This window comes from Lathyrus oleraceus, chromosome 6 (assembly GCF_024323335.1).
Source record: "Lathyrus oleraceus cultivar Zhongwan6 chromosome 6, CAAS_Psat_ZW6_1.0, whole genome shotgun sequence".
Classification (NCBI taxonomy): Eukaryota; Viridiplantae; Streptophyta; class Magnoliopsida; order Fabales; family Fabaceae; genus Lathyrus; species Lathyrus oleraceus.
Genome location: NC_066584.1, coordinates 50,192,903 through 50,208,284, shown reverse-complemented (window position 1 = coordinate 50,208,284; position 15,382 = coordinate 50,192,903). Strand labels below are relative to the sequence as shown.

The 15,382-nt window shown below is 37.8% G+C and overlaps 1 long non-coding RNA gene across 1 annotated transcript; it reads left to right on the top strand.

Moving 5' to 3' along the window:
• The first annotated feature begins 1,139 nt into the window (after positions 1-1,139).
• On the top strand, positions 1,140-2,645 carry LOC127091328 (uncharacterized). Its single transcript, XR_007791908.1, has 2 exons — positions 1,140-1,629; positions 2,456-2,645. It is a non-coding gene; the product is annotated as an uncharacterized LOC127091328 (long non-coding RNA).
• Positions 2,646-15,382: the final 12,737 nt, after the last annotated feature.

Below are 15,382 nucleotides of genomic sequence, written 5' to 3'. Positions count from 1 at the left end.
ATATTTGTGAGACTCCCCGGGTAAGGGCGACGCTTGGGCACTTCCTTTATGCCGCATGGGGGCTCTCCCACCTGATAATACATATGCACAACACCAATATCCCTCTACCAGTTATACAGACTAAGCCATACTATTACTTCTTGAAGAATATGTAGTCACAACCTCCCTCAGTCAAAGGGGAGTGGTTACCACCTCTTAGGGTTTTCTAAGCTCTAGGCCCAAAGGCCCCTATAAATATCTCTCCTCCTAACCGGAGAAGGGATATCTCATTACTTACACATAATACCTAAAGCAACATGCTTATACACAGAGCCTCTCACCTCACGTGAGTTGGCCTCTCAGATAACCATAAACATCGTAACACCATCATACAAGACTTCTCGCCGTCGTGGACAAGTCCCTACCACTCAAAACTGTTATAAGCCTACTAAGGCCTCTGAGTATCCCTTAATCTTGTATGAATTTCATACACACCTGTATTTTTTATTAGTACACATCTTTATATGCTTGCTTCTCTCATGTGCAATGAGATTCTTTGCAAGGTTTATAGAGGAAACATTGTCTATCATTAATGTCACAACTTCATACTCTTCGTTTCGCAACTCCTTCATCGAATTCATCAACCATACATCGTGACACGCACATGTAGACGTTACAATGTATTCAACCTCACAAGAAGAGAGTACCACAATTGGTTTCTTCTTAGAACATCATAATGAAAATATTTATCAATATATATATATATATATATATATATATATATATATATATATATATATATATATATGACAAAAAAAACCAATGGCCCAAAACACAAACACACAGCAGAAAAAAAGGGTGTAAATAGGAATTTCGATCCAAGCCCAATCCAACAAGGGCCAAGGAGAGAATCAAAAACTTGCCTTTCTTTAAACCACATGATGTGCTGACAAAGGGGGATCTAGAGGATCATATGGTCCATGAGGGTGTAGAAACGCGCACACACATGATAGCTATGGTGGGGGACCCATGTGGGATACCCAGTTGACCAGCAGTTAATATGATGTGGCAGCACCAGGGTTGGCCACTTGGTCTAGGAAGGCCACACAAGTGGTGTACATGCAATAAAAGGAAAGGGACAAAAACGTTGAATCAGGAGGGAGAAAGTTCATTTGTAACTTTCCTCTCTCTCTCTCTCTCTTCAAGAATAAACTTTGCACCGTTCCGGTCATCTTCCTCATCTAACCTCACTGGAGAGGGGCGGTGGTGCCACCGTCCTCTTTGGTGGCCAACCACAACCAACCACAAAAACCTAAACATAAACCCCCTTCCTCTTTTTACCTCATTTTTTTCAAATCTGACTTCTATTTCACCTAAATCCAAGCCAAACGACGGGATCAGACCACCCAAAACCCTAATCTCACAAAACTCAAACCATCCATAATTCATTCAAAAATCAACAACCATCAACGATTCAAACATCAAACAGAGCAGCGAGTACGAAATAACATAAAATATTTCAAGCAAGTTGAAGTCAATAATAACACACAAGTCCAAGAGTCAATGGTTTAAGGCAAAGCTAAGTGTTCAACAGTCATGTCAGACGCTATGGAATTTAAAGAAGGAAAGAGGACTACCGAACCTTTTCAGGTGAAAAAATCTTGATCCTCGCTGTGTTATTTCTCGTGCTCTATTTGGTTCCTCTTTTGCTCCAATTTCTTTGCTACTGTGTTATATGTCGCTGACAGGTTTAGTTTAGCTCTTTCTGACTCTGAGTTTCAGTGTGAAATTCAGAGTAAAATGAATTTGAATAGAGATTCAGGTAGGGTTTAATGGTGGAGAAAATAGGGAGCTAACTAGGCAGAAAAATATTACCCTAATACTCACATAGATTAGTTCATGTAGGAACTAATCTATAGCAAGTCGGGTCTACTTAGAATTCTGCAGAGTTTTTGCTATTGTAAAATATTAGCTTCATGTGTGATTTGGAATGAAATATAAGCCAATTTTTTATAGGGTGAGGAATCACTTCAACATGTGTGATTTCTTGTTATGAAAATATTTGGTTCGTGTGAAGGATTTGAGGTGAAATTGGTGAATGAATCCGTTAGAACTTTGTTGATTTTGTGGAGTTTTTTAGTGGTGCGTGTGATACATCCATGTGACTATTATTTAGAATTCTCGTGGTCCCCAAAGTTTGCCTATGTGATGCTATGTATGGATGGTGTAATTTGAAAATTGGATTATTTGCTGCTACTTCTGACTTTTGTTTTGGATGTATGATGGTATTACTTTCTGTTGCTTTTGCAATGTGTATGTATGTGTATGATCTACGCTACTTGAAGGGTCCCATTTGATTTCTTTTTTATGTATGTCATGCTTGGATAGATGATGGATAAATGTGTTATTATGTTGCTGAGTTTATGTTCATGCTATGCGTTTATGGTGCTCATGATATGTTTGCTGATTTTGCAAGGTGAGGATGAATCATGGAGCACATGAAGTGAGGAAGATGGCACGATGGATGAAAGATTTTAGTCACACTTGCACTTTAGTTTTTTTTCTTTTTGAAAGGAAATTAAATGTACCATGAACTTTGGTGTACTACTTTATTTCAAGATCAAAATGTACTATTTTTAAAATTTATAGAAATGCATATTTCTACCTGTCGCTATCGGGGTTTCGATAACAAGGGAACTGAGACTTGAACAAAAGAATATGCCTCCTCAAAGGGGAGAAGGAAAAGTCAGAAGAGCCGCCACCAAATTTTATTTGGTTTACCTCTATCAGAGAGGAGAGGGGAAATAGTCGATAAAACCTTCGAACAAAGAGATGCGCACGGGAAGCACAAAAAAGGGATAAGGAATCGGTCTCGCAACCGAGGTTTGGGTTACGTCGGTTACGCAAGGGGAAGGTATTAGCACCCCCCGCATCCATGGTACTCCATGGGAACCATTTTTTTTAACGTATGCGGGTATTTATCACATTTATTGTTTTATTTTCAAAAGAGTGTAAAAAATGATTGGACTCTGGGAGTTTTTGTTTATTGTACTCGCCAAGGATTGTGGCCCTTGTGCCTACGTATCACTCATCGGGGATGAGGAATCAGAGATTCGTAGTTCATAGTAGAAAATGTTTGTGTGTTGGTTGATTTTACCTTTGAGAAAAGGATTTTCAGAGGGGTTCCCTAAGGCGCAAAAAATAAGGTTTGATGGGCTTTGTTGATTTTACATTGAATAAGAATTTATGAAAAGAGTTTGTGATTAGATTGTACTAAAGTCTATGGACGGAGGTGAATATCTTAGACAACAAGTTAAGCGTCTTGCGTCCAAAATAATCAGAATAAGGTTAGAAATGTTCCATTCTTACTCATTCTCCACCACTTAAGGCTCGCGGCGCACAATACTAATCATAGTTTTATTATGAAAATGTCACTTGACGTTGGATCACAGGTTTGTTTATTTGATTATGAAATTGGATAATATAATGCAACAGGTATGCAAAGTAACCAATAAGAAAATAAAGGGTCTCATTGTAAGGTAGTGTCGCATCTCGAAAAATACGATTCCTCGCGATGGTTGCGGAAAAAAAATTGTTCGAACAGAGTTGTCACCGTTTATTTATTCCAATGAAGGAATAGGAAAATATCGATTAAACCTTTGAAAATAGAATAATGGTCGTCGCAATCATATTCGGGTTCGGGAGTCTATTACGCAAGGGGAAGATATTAGCATCCCTCACGTCCGTTGTACTCAACGGGAACCTCTTAATCTAATTTTCGATTTGAATGTTAGCTGAATGTTATTTGTTTTCTTTGAGTGAATAAAAGATTGAAAAGAGAAATGAATGGGAACCTCAAAAGGGGGGAAATGGGAGGTTTTTTATTAGTGTGCTCGCGAAGATCTAGCAATCTCCTGCCTACGTATCCTTATGGTGTAATAAGGAAATCAGATCATTCGTAGTTCGGGGAACTACGGTTTGTTGGTGTCTTTTAATGAACAACAATTTAGATCGTGTTCTAAAGGCTAGACGTTGGCTTGTCTACTCTCGGCGGAGGCTTAAGCACTAGTTTGTTATGCGCGTTAGAAAGGAATAAACAATGTTCTTTTAAAAAGAGTTTTGATCACACGGGGTGACAAGTTGGATTAATATGTTGGAGGTTTTGCTGGATTGGTTTCGATCGTACGGGGGCGAGAAAAAGGATATATTTGATGTATTAATATATTTTGTTGGATGACGATTACTCGGATAGTCGAGTAAGGTAACTCGTATCCAAATAGTCGAGGAGAGGAATCGGAGGCTCTAGACCATCTCCTTTTTCATCCTTAATTACAAAAGGGTTTGATAATAGTTAAGGTGTTTTGAATGGATGACGAATACTCAGATAATCGAGTAAGGTAACTCGTATCCAATCATTCGGGAAAGGGAATAGAAGGCTCTAGGCCACTTTCTTTTTCATCTAATTGATTATGAAAATATATTTATGTATGGTTGATGTATTTTGGATAAACGACAAATACTTGAATAACTGAGTAAGGCAACTCATATACAAGCATTTGAGGAGAGGAATCGAAGGCTCTAGACCATCTCCCTTTTTATTTAGTTTGTTATGAAAATGATTTAATTTAATCGGGTTTAGAAGTTTTTAGAGAAATGACAGTTGTTTGACTAACCGAGTAAGGGAAATCGTATTCAAACAATCGAGGAGAGGAGTTGAAGGCTCAAAACCATCTCCCTTTTCATTTCTAAATGGAATGGTATTAATCGCGATTAGGTACTTTAAATTAATTTGAATAAAAATACTCGATGTTGGGTCGAGGTTTTAAATCTTGTATTTGTGGATAAGTTGGATCATACTTAGTGTATCAATCATCTAACCGATTAATTAACATCGAATATGTCTCATTGTAAGAAAGCCCAAGAGTAAGCTATGTGAGATTTATGGCAATGCTAAAAGCAATTGACTTACAAAGATGTTTGAAAATGGGGGCTCGATATTGAATCGAGAAACATGTGATTTTAATGGTTTATCATGATTTTGAATTGATGATGAAATGAAGTGGAATCGAGTTTGTATTCTAAAATGATAGTGGAGAAAATCGATCAATCTTTAATTATTAAAATTTGGTTAAATTGATTAATTTAACTAATTAAAATTAATTATCAAAATTATTGAATTAAATCAAATAAACAAGTTAATTAAAATTAATTAATCCAAATTAACTAACTAATCAAAATTTAATTAATTAATTTTAATTATAATTAAAAAAGGTAGGTGATGATATCGATTTATTTAATTGAATTGAATCGGTGTGCTCAAAACTATTTTGTACGAAATGACAACATGGTTAATGTCATTCGCAAGATCATAACGCGGTAAATGTAATCCATTGATATACTGAAATTTTGACGATAAATCAGCATGAAATTGCCGAATTCACATATTAAAGATTTGATTTAAAATGCGATGAAATAAAACAGCGTCAAACCAGAAGTAATATATCATTACATAATCTACAACATTCAAAAGCCCCCAACAAAGTCCAACTAAGATCTATAACCAAATAATCTAACAATTCAATTATAAAAAAATAAATAATTACTTAAAGATCTAATCAATTAATTAAATTGCATTTAATTATTTAAATACTGAATTAAATAATCAAATTAATCAAAATAAAAACATAAGGTATGTGTAATAATAGTAGAGGGACTAAGGCCAACCCAATCCCTAATTTTATGAGAAACGTGCTAGCTTGAATTTAATTAACTAAAAAAAACAGTAGACAATAATAAGTGTTGCTTTGTTCAACCGTATGGAAAAAATTAATTTAATAAAACCAAAGCCACATGCTGGACATTGTAAAAGAGCAAGTTATCTTCAACCAAAGTGATTTTCTAACAATCACTTCTTTACCTAATGAATTGTTCTCTTCCCTTAAAACAAATCAACTATTCAAAAACCCAACATTCAAATCCAATTAACATCAACCATATGAATGCCACAATATATTACAATCTACTGCAAATCTAAATTCTAGGAAATAGAAAGAAGACAATCCAAATATACTTTATAACATTAACTTGACACAAAATAAACTTTCGTGAAAGTGAATCCAAAATACACATACGGATTTTGATTTAAACCGTCAACAACACATACGCCTCCATTTGTGAAAAAAAAATAAAGAAGATTATAATAAAAGTAAAATGAAGCAGAATACATTCATCATTGCAGAATAAAAATCTTCTTTCATGCTTCGACATCTCTCCATTGAAAACGAAATCATACTCAACAATACCTCTAATTCAAAAGAAAAAAACCATAAGTTAAAATGAGGAGAATAAAAGAAAGTTACCGAATCGGGAGTGTAAGCTATCGGATGGCAGAGGTATCACACGGTTTGATATCAGTGGTGTCGAAGCTTTGAAGTAGAAAGGCGTCGGGGGCTGTTTCCGTTGAACCGAGAGAGGTTCGATTGGCGGGGTCGCAGATGTGGTGTTGTCAATGGTGGTTACCTCGTCTCAGACTCATCATCAGCGAAAGCAGATTTGATTGAAAATGGAGCTGAGGACCTACTATTGTGTTGGTGTTTATCGTGAAAATTGGTAAACAACCGCTGATCTTCCAAATTACTAAATTTGGTTACTTACAGGATCAATCAGATTGATCTTAGGACATGTATTAATTATTTGTTAAAGTGAATTCTAATAAATATAAACACTTCGACAGTGATAATAATAATAGTAATTCGTGAAAATACTCAAAAAAGGAGACGAACAACATAAAGTAAAGAGAATATTGTAAAAACGAAGATAAATGGCAACAAAGATAAATCCTTTAAATAAAGAGATATTTCTGAAAATAAAAGATGAATTGAATTACTTCAAAGTAAATGACATGGTGTAAATCAAACGTACATTTCTCAATTTATTGTTTCTCTACACACGGATACTTAGTAAATTTTACAGATTTTGTACACACTTTGAACACACACGATCCTAGCACTGAGACCTTTTATTTATACTAATAGAAATAATTGCTTCTAACGGTCTTTCTACCATATCGAGACAAATGGAGCTTTGCATGGATGCAACTATCCACTATGCTCCACGTGTATCTTCAGCAATTCAGATAATAACAAAAGTTCCCACCTTCATTTGAATTCGAATTCTTCGTCGAAAACGTCTTCAAACACTAAAAATATTTCTAAGTCCTTGTAGCATCTTAACCTTCTCATCAAGGCATCTTCGACTAGAACTCTCAATATCTGATATAGTCGAAACATCTTCACAGGGAACTCCATTTCTTAATTCAAATATGGGCGTCGAAATTATGAGCTAACAAATTGCCCCCAAAAAATGTCATTTTCGACAAATCGAAAAAAAAAGGCGTTTTTTGAGAACATGCTTCGACGCCTTGGATAATTCTTGCATGTCACTAATGTCCCAATGTTACGAAAAAACTTTTCAGTTTCTCTCAGTTGTCTTGTGACGTCAGAGTCATCATTACCCCTTTCCTAACAATGTCTTTTCAGCCCATACCCAAATCTCTTTAATCATCACGTTTCCTAGACCCTATGAGGTCATGGGATTAGGCATTAATTACCACCTCCTCAACGCATAATCCAGGAAAGACATGTGTTCCACTAACTTGTCAACCATTAGTGTTGATTTGAACCATTTTTCCCTCCAAAACGCTTATAAAAGACACACCTCATACCAATTCCATTTTTTACGTTTTCTGAAATCTCCAAACACTCTAACTTTTCATCTTCTCAAATAACCTTCAAGCAAACCCAAATTTTCTCCTTTTCTTCAAAACTTAACAACAATGGCAACCTCAAGCAAAACCTCCAAGGACATAAGCAAAGTCGCCAAGATGTCTATCAAATCAAAAAACCCGAAGAAGATTTCAGAACTACCTCATATCGCTACATTACCTAGTTCAGTAACGGTGGGCAACCAACAGTATATCCCAGAACCAAAAACTGAAGAACAACGCAGGATTTACGCCTCTCAGGTACTTATTCCCATTTCTGTTTCTAGTAAAAACCATGCGTTATTTGGACCTCCTCTTGATTTAGATACTGATTTTAGTAAGCTTAAGGAATATTTCCCTACTTATCACAAATGTAAACCCATAGGGCAAGCCAAGAAACTTAGGGTTGAACCAACCACTATTGAAGAACCCAAAACAGACGAAACCATATATTTAAGATTTATGAACAACGGCTTTAGGGTTTTTCGTGCCACTCCCTCATTTAAATACCCAACCGATTACATAGAATGCCTAAACAAAATAGAGAAAGCCAAAGCCCAAACTTGAAAAGATATGGGGATTTATGACCTGATAATGTTGTCGAAAGTAGGTTTAAAGTATAGCTCATCTTTGTTAGTCTCTTTGTTGTACTTTTGGGATATCACACATTACACCTACCACCTTCCATGTGGTATGATCACACCAACTCTCTTCGACCTAGCCTCTATCACAGGGCTAAAATCTATTGGAAACACATACGACCCTGATATTGATTCTGAGGACACTATAGCCTTTTCCACCTCCATGGCAGCATATTCGACCCATATCGTGCACTACCATGACAAGGATACCGACATTGTTTCTGATATGGAACACATTGCCTTCTTAGCTTTGTGGTTATCCCACTCTGTTTTCTGCTCGAAATCCCTACAGATCGCCAAGAAGAACCTTACTCTGGCGAACCAACTGCATGTTGGACGTGATGTTTCTTTAAGCGAAATTATCCTAGCAAGTCTTTATGAATCACTGAGTGGTGGAGTCACTCAACTAAAGAGCTTGGGAGGAAAAGGAAACCTCCTTCTCTCTGGTCCCTTCTGGCTACTACAACTCTGACTCAATGCCACTTTCGAGTCAAGTCTTCCCAACAAAGACCTCATTGATGAAGAAGCTGAAGAAGTGAAGAATAGAGGGGTCAAAGGAATTCGATTGGCCCAACTAACCCCCAACGAAGAAGGGCAAGCTTTTCGACCAACCTTCATGAGCTATGTCATGATGTTCGTTAGGCGCCATGTATTCACGTCGAGCATGACCCCCTTCGCAACCAGGAAGTATGGTCCAAAATGGTTCATAAGGCCATTTCCATCTCCTTCCAAAAAACGAGAGACAAAATCTCTTCTGATTTGGGAGGCATTTTGACTCCCAAAATCTTAACCCTTCGGTTAAACCCTTCGAAGATCCATGTCACTTTGATTGCCTATCAGCCCAATCTTGTGGCTCGACAGTTTGGGTTAATTCAGGCTCTCCCAAAGTGCTTGTATGACAAAAAAGGCATCCTTCTCCTCTACAACCCAATTCATAATGAAACCACCACTCTCAAATAGATGGCTAGATATACTGGCATGACACAACTTACCCCTGTCAACTTCGAGACTAGCTTTCTCTATACTTGAGAATTTGGGAGATGGTGGAACGAATATTATACTGAAGAAATTTATGACGTTCCCTCTTTTATCCAACACATTGATAAAGCTTTCCTTTCTGTGCAGGAAAGAACCAAGAAAGGTACTCACGCGCTCATCAAAGAAATTCAAACGTTCCAAAATTACTTTGAAAATCCTTATAGACCCGATGATCTTAGTCGAACCATCCGCGAAGCAGCTGTCACACTAAAAGAAACATTTTTAAATAAAATGGAGCATTTGAAAATCTCTTCTTACGTTCCTCTTGAGAAACGCTACGAAATGGCTTTCGAATTGTTTCCTCCAAAATTTCCTCAACTTCCAAATGTTGAATTTCGAGTGGCCATTGCCCCTTCATTTCCATACTGGTTTATCTATTGGAACTCCATTAAAATCCTTCGATACAGTCATAGAAAAAAGCCCAGCGGGTGGTTGCGACTAAGCATACTCTAGACAATTAGGGCATCTTCATATAGGGATCGAAGATGTTCGCATCGAATCGGACATATATGAAGGTGTGACATGGGAGGTTTTTCTAATCATACCCCTCTATTAGGATATTCACCCTTAGCTTATAATAACTGCTCTGTGTTGTTTTTGTTTTAGCCACCAGGGTTCCACCCAAGAAGCCAATAATCAAAAGGCCAATCGAAACGAAGACTGAGGGAGGCAACAAGCCCACAAAGGTACACCTTTGTCTTACCCATTACTCTTTGTTATGTATAATGGTATTAATACTTCAGTATTTTTATTCAGGTTGCTCGAAAACCTCCTCTTACTCCATCAAAAATCCAAACCAAAACAACAAAAGCTCCTGCTGTAGTAGATTCTGACGAAAAAGACATGTCACCTGTTCTCGACCTCACTTCCAGGAAAAGAAAACAACAACCTAAAATCACTGAAGCTTTAAGCCAACCTCAAACAAAAATTTCGAAGAAAAGGTCTACTTCCCTAACTATTCAAGAGCCTACTCCTAAGGCTATGGCGAAGATAGTCGCGGATCAGAGCGAAAGTGACAACTCCAGCCCTGGGGTCGAAGGGAACAAGGTAAAAAAATACCTTAATTTGCCTTTGTTAGTTGATTTATTGTCTTCTACCACTTATCTTTCAATTTTTGGTTTCAGGATGGTGCAAGCACCACCATGCGAACAACAACTGCAACTTCCTCTATGCCAATTTCCATAGCAGATGTCCTCAACAGCGTTGGCGAACCTACCTATCGACCATCATCAAAGAAAAGCTCCATGAGTGAAATCGATCAACCCATTCCTGGTGAGCTTAAGACTTCGCCACCAAAAAACACTATCCAACATTCACATACCAGTTATTCTGATCACGAAGCTAATTCAGGCGAAGAAGGCCAAGCTGGAGTGAATAAGGATACTATGGTGGTGGATGAAGAGGTTCAGGATATAGATAACCCTGAAGATGGTTCGCCTAACATCGAAGGCACAGTCCATGCCAACCAAGAGGATAACGATGGTGAAGATACGACAATAGAGGAGGAAGACAAAGGCAATCAGACCCCACTCAATGCTGGATATGATGGAAGTGATGATGATGATGATGGAGACTCCGAAGAAGAGTACAACAATGGTGAGGGGAACCAGGACATAGTCGAAGGACAGACTCAGAGTCAAACTCTTTCCACTCCAACAAATGTGGCTATTCCTGAAGGAAGAGTTTCGACAGGAAGCAATGGGGGTTTTTCTTCAGAAGAACTAGCAACTCTGAAATGAAACCAACCTCTTGAATACCTAAAAGTTATGCTAAGAAGAAGGGAAAGCTCATCTGAGAAAATCCTTAGCACTACTACAGCATCTGATGACCAACCTTCGAGTACATCTGCGGATGAAGTGCTCTCGAAAATCAAGGAAAAGGTTTTCAAGGTTGATTTGTTCCTACTCCTACTGGATGATCCTTCTGCCCCTCTAACATTGAAGGCTCTACTCAACCAAGTCAATCTATTAGAAGATTCTCCTGAAGTTGCCACATCATCCTAGAGTTAGGCATTATGATCGACCAAGCTGTCAAAGATCAGAAGCTACTACCCTAGATAACCAAGGAGATCGAACAAAAGGCTGGTTCTGGAGCAGCTGCTTGGGATGCTGCCACTGAGTCTACCAATAAGGCCATGGAAATGGAAAATACAAAATAGAGGAACAAAGGGGAGATCAAAGGCCACGATGTGACATTGTTTCATGGAGAAAATAGATAAGGGAACTGCAAGCCAAAATCTTTGAAGCCGAAAAGTGCAAAAACGAACTTCTGAAGTTTGATGATGCTTTGATGGCTAAAGAGCTAGAGTTTGGTATGGAGTTCGTCGAAAAAGCACGCAAACTTTACTCAGAGCTCATAATTCCCCAGTCGAAATGATCCTTATATGAGAAACGCTTGGAACTTCTCAAGACAAAATACCTCCACATAAAGGCCAATATTTCTTTTTAGTTTTAATCTCCTTTTCCATTTGCCTATTGATAAATTTTTCCTGTAATGAATATTAGCCCTTTGGGCCTTTGAAGCGAATTTAAGTCATTTTGGCACCCTTTACCATATTGGCTTTGTTTAACTTGCGTGCAATTACTCGTTTATTATTTTTATTTCTTGAAGTGCTGGCTTATATTTTTTCAAATATTTTCCATTTACTCTCAAGATTCTTTTGTCTTTGCTAAGTTCCTCAATCTCATAGGCACCGTGAGAGAATACTTTCAAAATTTGAAAAGGGTCTTCCCGCTTGGGAGACCACTACCCTAGGGTCCTATCCTTTCGATCCATTGGAAGGACAACTTTCCAGACCAAGTCTTTAGGCGAAAATGTCTTAATTTTAACCTTCTTATTATAAGAGTTATCTACTCTCTTCTTCTGCCTTTTTAATAACTCCAAGACATTTAATCTCTCTTCATCTAGATCGACTAGCTCATCCAGCATCATGTCCAATATGATTCTGATGGAATTTCATGATGCCTCTGAATTCTTATGGATTGTAGATAAATTTCTACTGGTAAAACTGCATCATGACCAAAGGTCAGTCGAAAAGGGATCGAATTAGTGGCTTCCTTGGGAGAGATCCGACATGCCCACAAAATCTGATCTAAAGTTTTGTGCCAATTTCTAGGTTTCTTCCCCACATGCTTCTTAATCAAGCCAATAATCACCTTAATAGTTGCTTCGACTTAACCATTAGCCTGAGCATAATATGGCGTAGACGTTAACAATTTGAAACCCATTTCCTTAGCAAATTCTTGCATCTCTCTACCAGTAAATACTGATCCTTGATCTATTGTGACAGTCTCTGGGATTCCAAATCTATACATGATGTGTTTCTGGATAAATTCGATCACATCTTCTTGGCCCACATTTGGCAAAGGTATAGCTTCGATCCATTTTGTAAAATAATCAATGTCAACCAAGATATACCTCTGATTCTTAGATGATGGTGGTCGAATTTCCCCAATCAAATCCAAAGCCCAGCCTCTAAAAGACCAAGGTTTGACTATAAAGGGCAATTCGCTCGCAGGGACATGTTGTATGCCTGCATGTACCTGACACTCTTGGCATCCTTTGGCGAATTCGATGCAGTCTTTTAGCATGGTGGGCCAATACATTCCTTGGAGAAATAATAACCATTTCATCTTATGGCCAACTTGGTGTACCCCACATGCCCCACTATGGATAGACGAAAGGGATAAATGTGCCTCTGACTCACTAAGACATTTAAGCAAAACTCCCTCAGGAGTCTTTTTGAACAATTCCATCCCCAAAAGAAAATAACTTAAAGCTCGATACTTGGTTTGTCGATCGGCAGACGCCATTGGATTCTGTAAATATTCCACTATTGGTTACCTCCAATCTCCGTCTGTCATGTTATCTATTGCCAATATTTCGAATTTTTCTTTATCAGTGTATCCCAGCTTTGTCTCTTCTAAGTATGATGGGGCTAATCTGGTCGACACAACTCTTCCTCTGACTTCAATGACTTTTTGCAATTTTTCTTTTGAAATTTTATACCCGAATGCAATTTGAGCCAAGTCATTAGCCACTTGATTTTCCAATCGAGGTATGTGTCGAATATTAGTCATCTCGAATCTTTTTAGCAATCGACTAGCTATTATGAAGTGCATAATGAGATTCTCTTTAACACAGTTGTACTCTTTTGTTATCTATTTTATAACTAAATCTAAGTCACCCATTATTTCAACTCGAGTTTCCCCCAATTCCAACAATATCTCAAGTCCGACTATGAGAGCTTCATACTCAGCCTCATTGTTCGAGCAGAGGCCCTCCACTCTGTACTTGAGTTTTGTTAGAATTTTATTAGGAGAAATAGTTAGAACTCCTATACTTGTTCCATCTTTGTGACTAGACTCATCGAAGTACAACTTCCATGGTTCTAATTCGAGATAGTCTAGTGCATTCTCAGCTATGGAGTGGTCGACTATAAAGTTTGCTAACACTTGTCCTTTAACAGCTTTAAATGGCATATACGTTAAGGAATATCCAGTTAAAGCGAGTGCCCATTTTCCAATTCGAATGTGCAAAAGTGGTTTAGACAGCATATGTTTAATGACATCGAAGTGACATGAAACATAAACATCAGCAGGTTTTATATAATGCTCCAACTTCGTATAAGAAAAATACAAGCATAAACATAAATTTTCAACTATGTTATACCTAGTTTCAGCATCATTTAAGACCATACTGAGGTAGTAAATGGATCTTTCGACACCATTATCATCCTCTTGAGCCAACATGCTCCCTAAAGTCTTGTCATATGCGAATATGTACAATCTCACACTCTTATTCCTACAAGGTGGTATCAGAATTGGTGGATGACTCAGGTATTCTTTAATTTTGTTGAACGCTTCTTGTTGAGCCTGCCCCCATTCGAATCCTTCCTTGTTGAGATAAAGCAAAGGCGAAAAGGCTTGTGTTTTTCCACTAAGGTTTGAAATTAATCTCCTCAGGAAATTAATCTTGCTTAGTAGTGACTACAATTCCTTCTTCATTGATGGTATTTTCTCCTCCATTATGGCCTTGGTCTTATTTTGGTTTATTTCTATTCCCTTTTTACGGACCATAAAGCCTAAGAAGTCCCATGCCTGCACACAAAAAGCGCATTTGAGAGGGTTCATTTTTAGACCATGTCTTCTCATCCTTTCGAAGGACAGTCGAAGATGGTCTATATGGCTCTTCCCTGAAACAGACTTAACAACAATATCATCTATGTAAATTTGCATAAAAGTCTCTATGAAATCATGGAAGATTGAAGTCATTGCTCTTTGGTATGTTACCCCATCATTCATCAAACCAAAAGGCATCACCACCCATTCATAGGGACCTAAGGCTCCAGGACTTCGAAATGCCGTTTTTTGGACATCCTCTTCCACAATGAATATATGATTATATCCAGAATATCCATTGAGAATGCTAAGATACTCATGGCCTACGGAAGAATCGACTAGTATCTCCGCCACAAGCATTAAATATTCATCCTTTAGCGTTGCAGTATTTAAGTCTCTAAAATCTATGCACACCCTCAAAGCACCATTCTTCTTAATGACAGGTACAATATTGGCTAACCATTCAACATATCTGGTTGTACATATGAAGTTACAGCGAAGAAGCCTTTCGACCTCCTCTTTGATCTTCGAGAGAATTGTAGGTGTAAATCACCTTGGGTTCTGTTTGATAGGCTTTTTTCCAGGCTTGATTGGCAGCTTGAATTCGACCAGATCTCTGTTCAAACCAGGCATCTCATCGTAATCCCACGCGAAACAGTCCTTGAACTCCTTCATCAACTGGATCACTTCGACTTTGAGTTGAGGGTTGATATTGGCGCTAATGTAAGTTGGCCTTTTGTCAATCATTCTCCCAAGTCTATTTCCTCAAGTGGATCTTGAGCCAACATCTTAATATTTTTTGTCAGCAGATCCTTCTCGAATCCCAAAGGCTATTCATCATA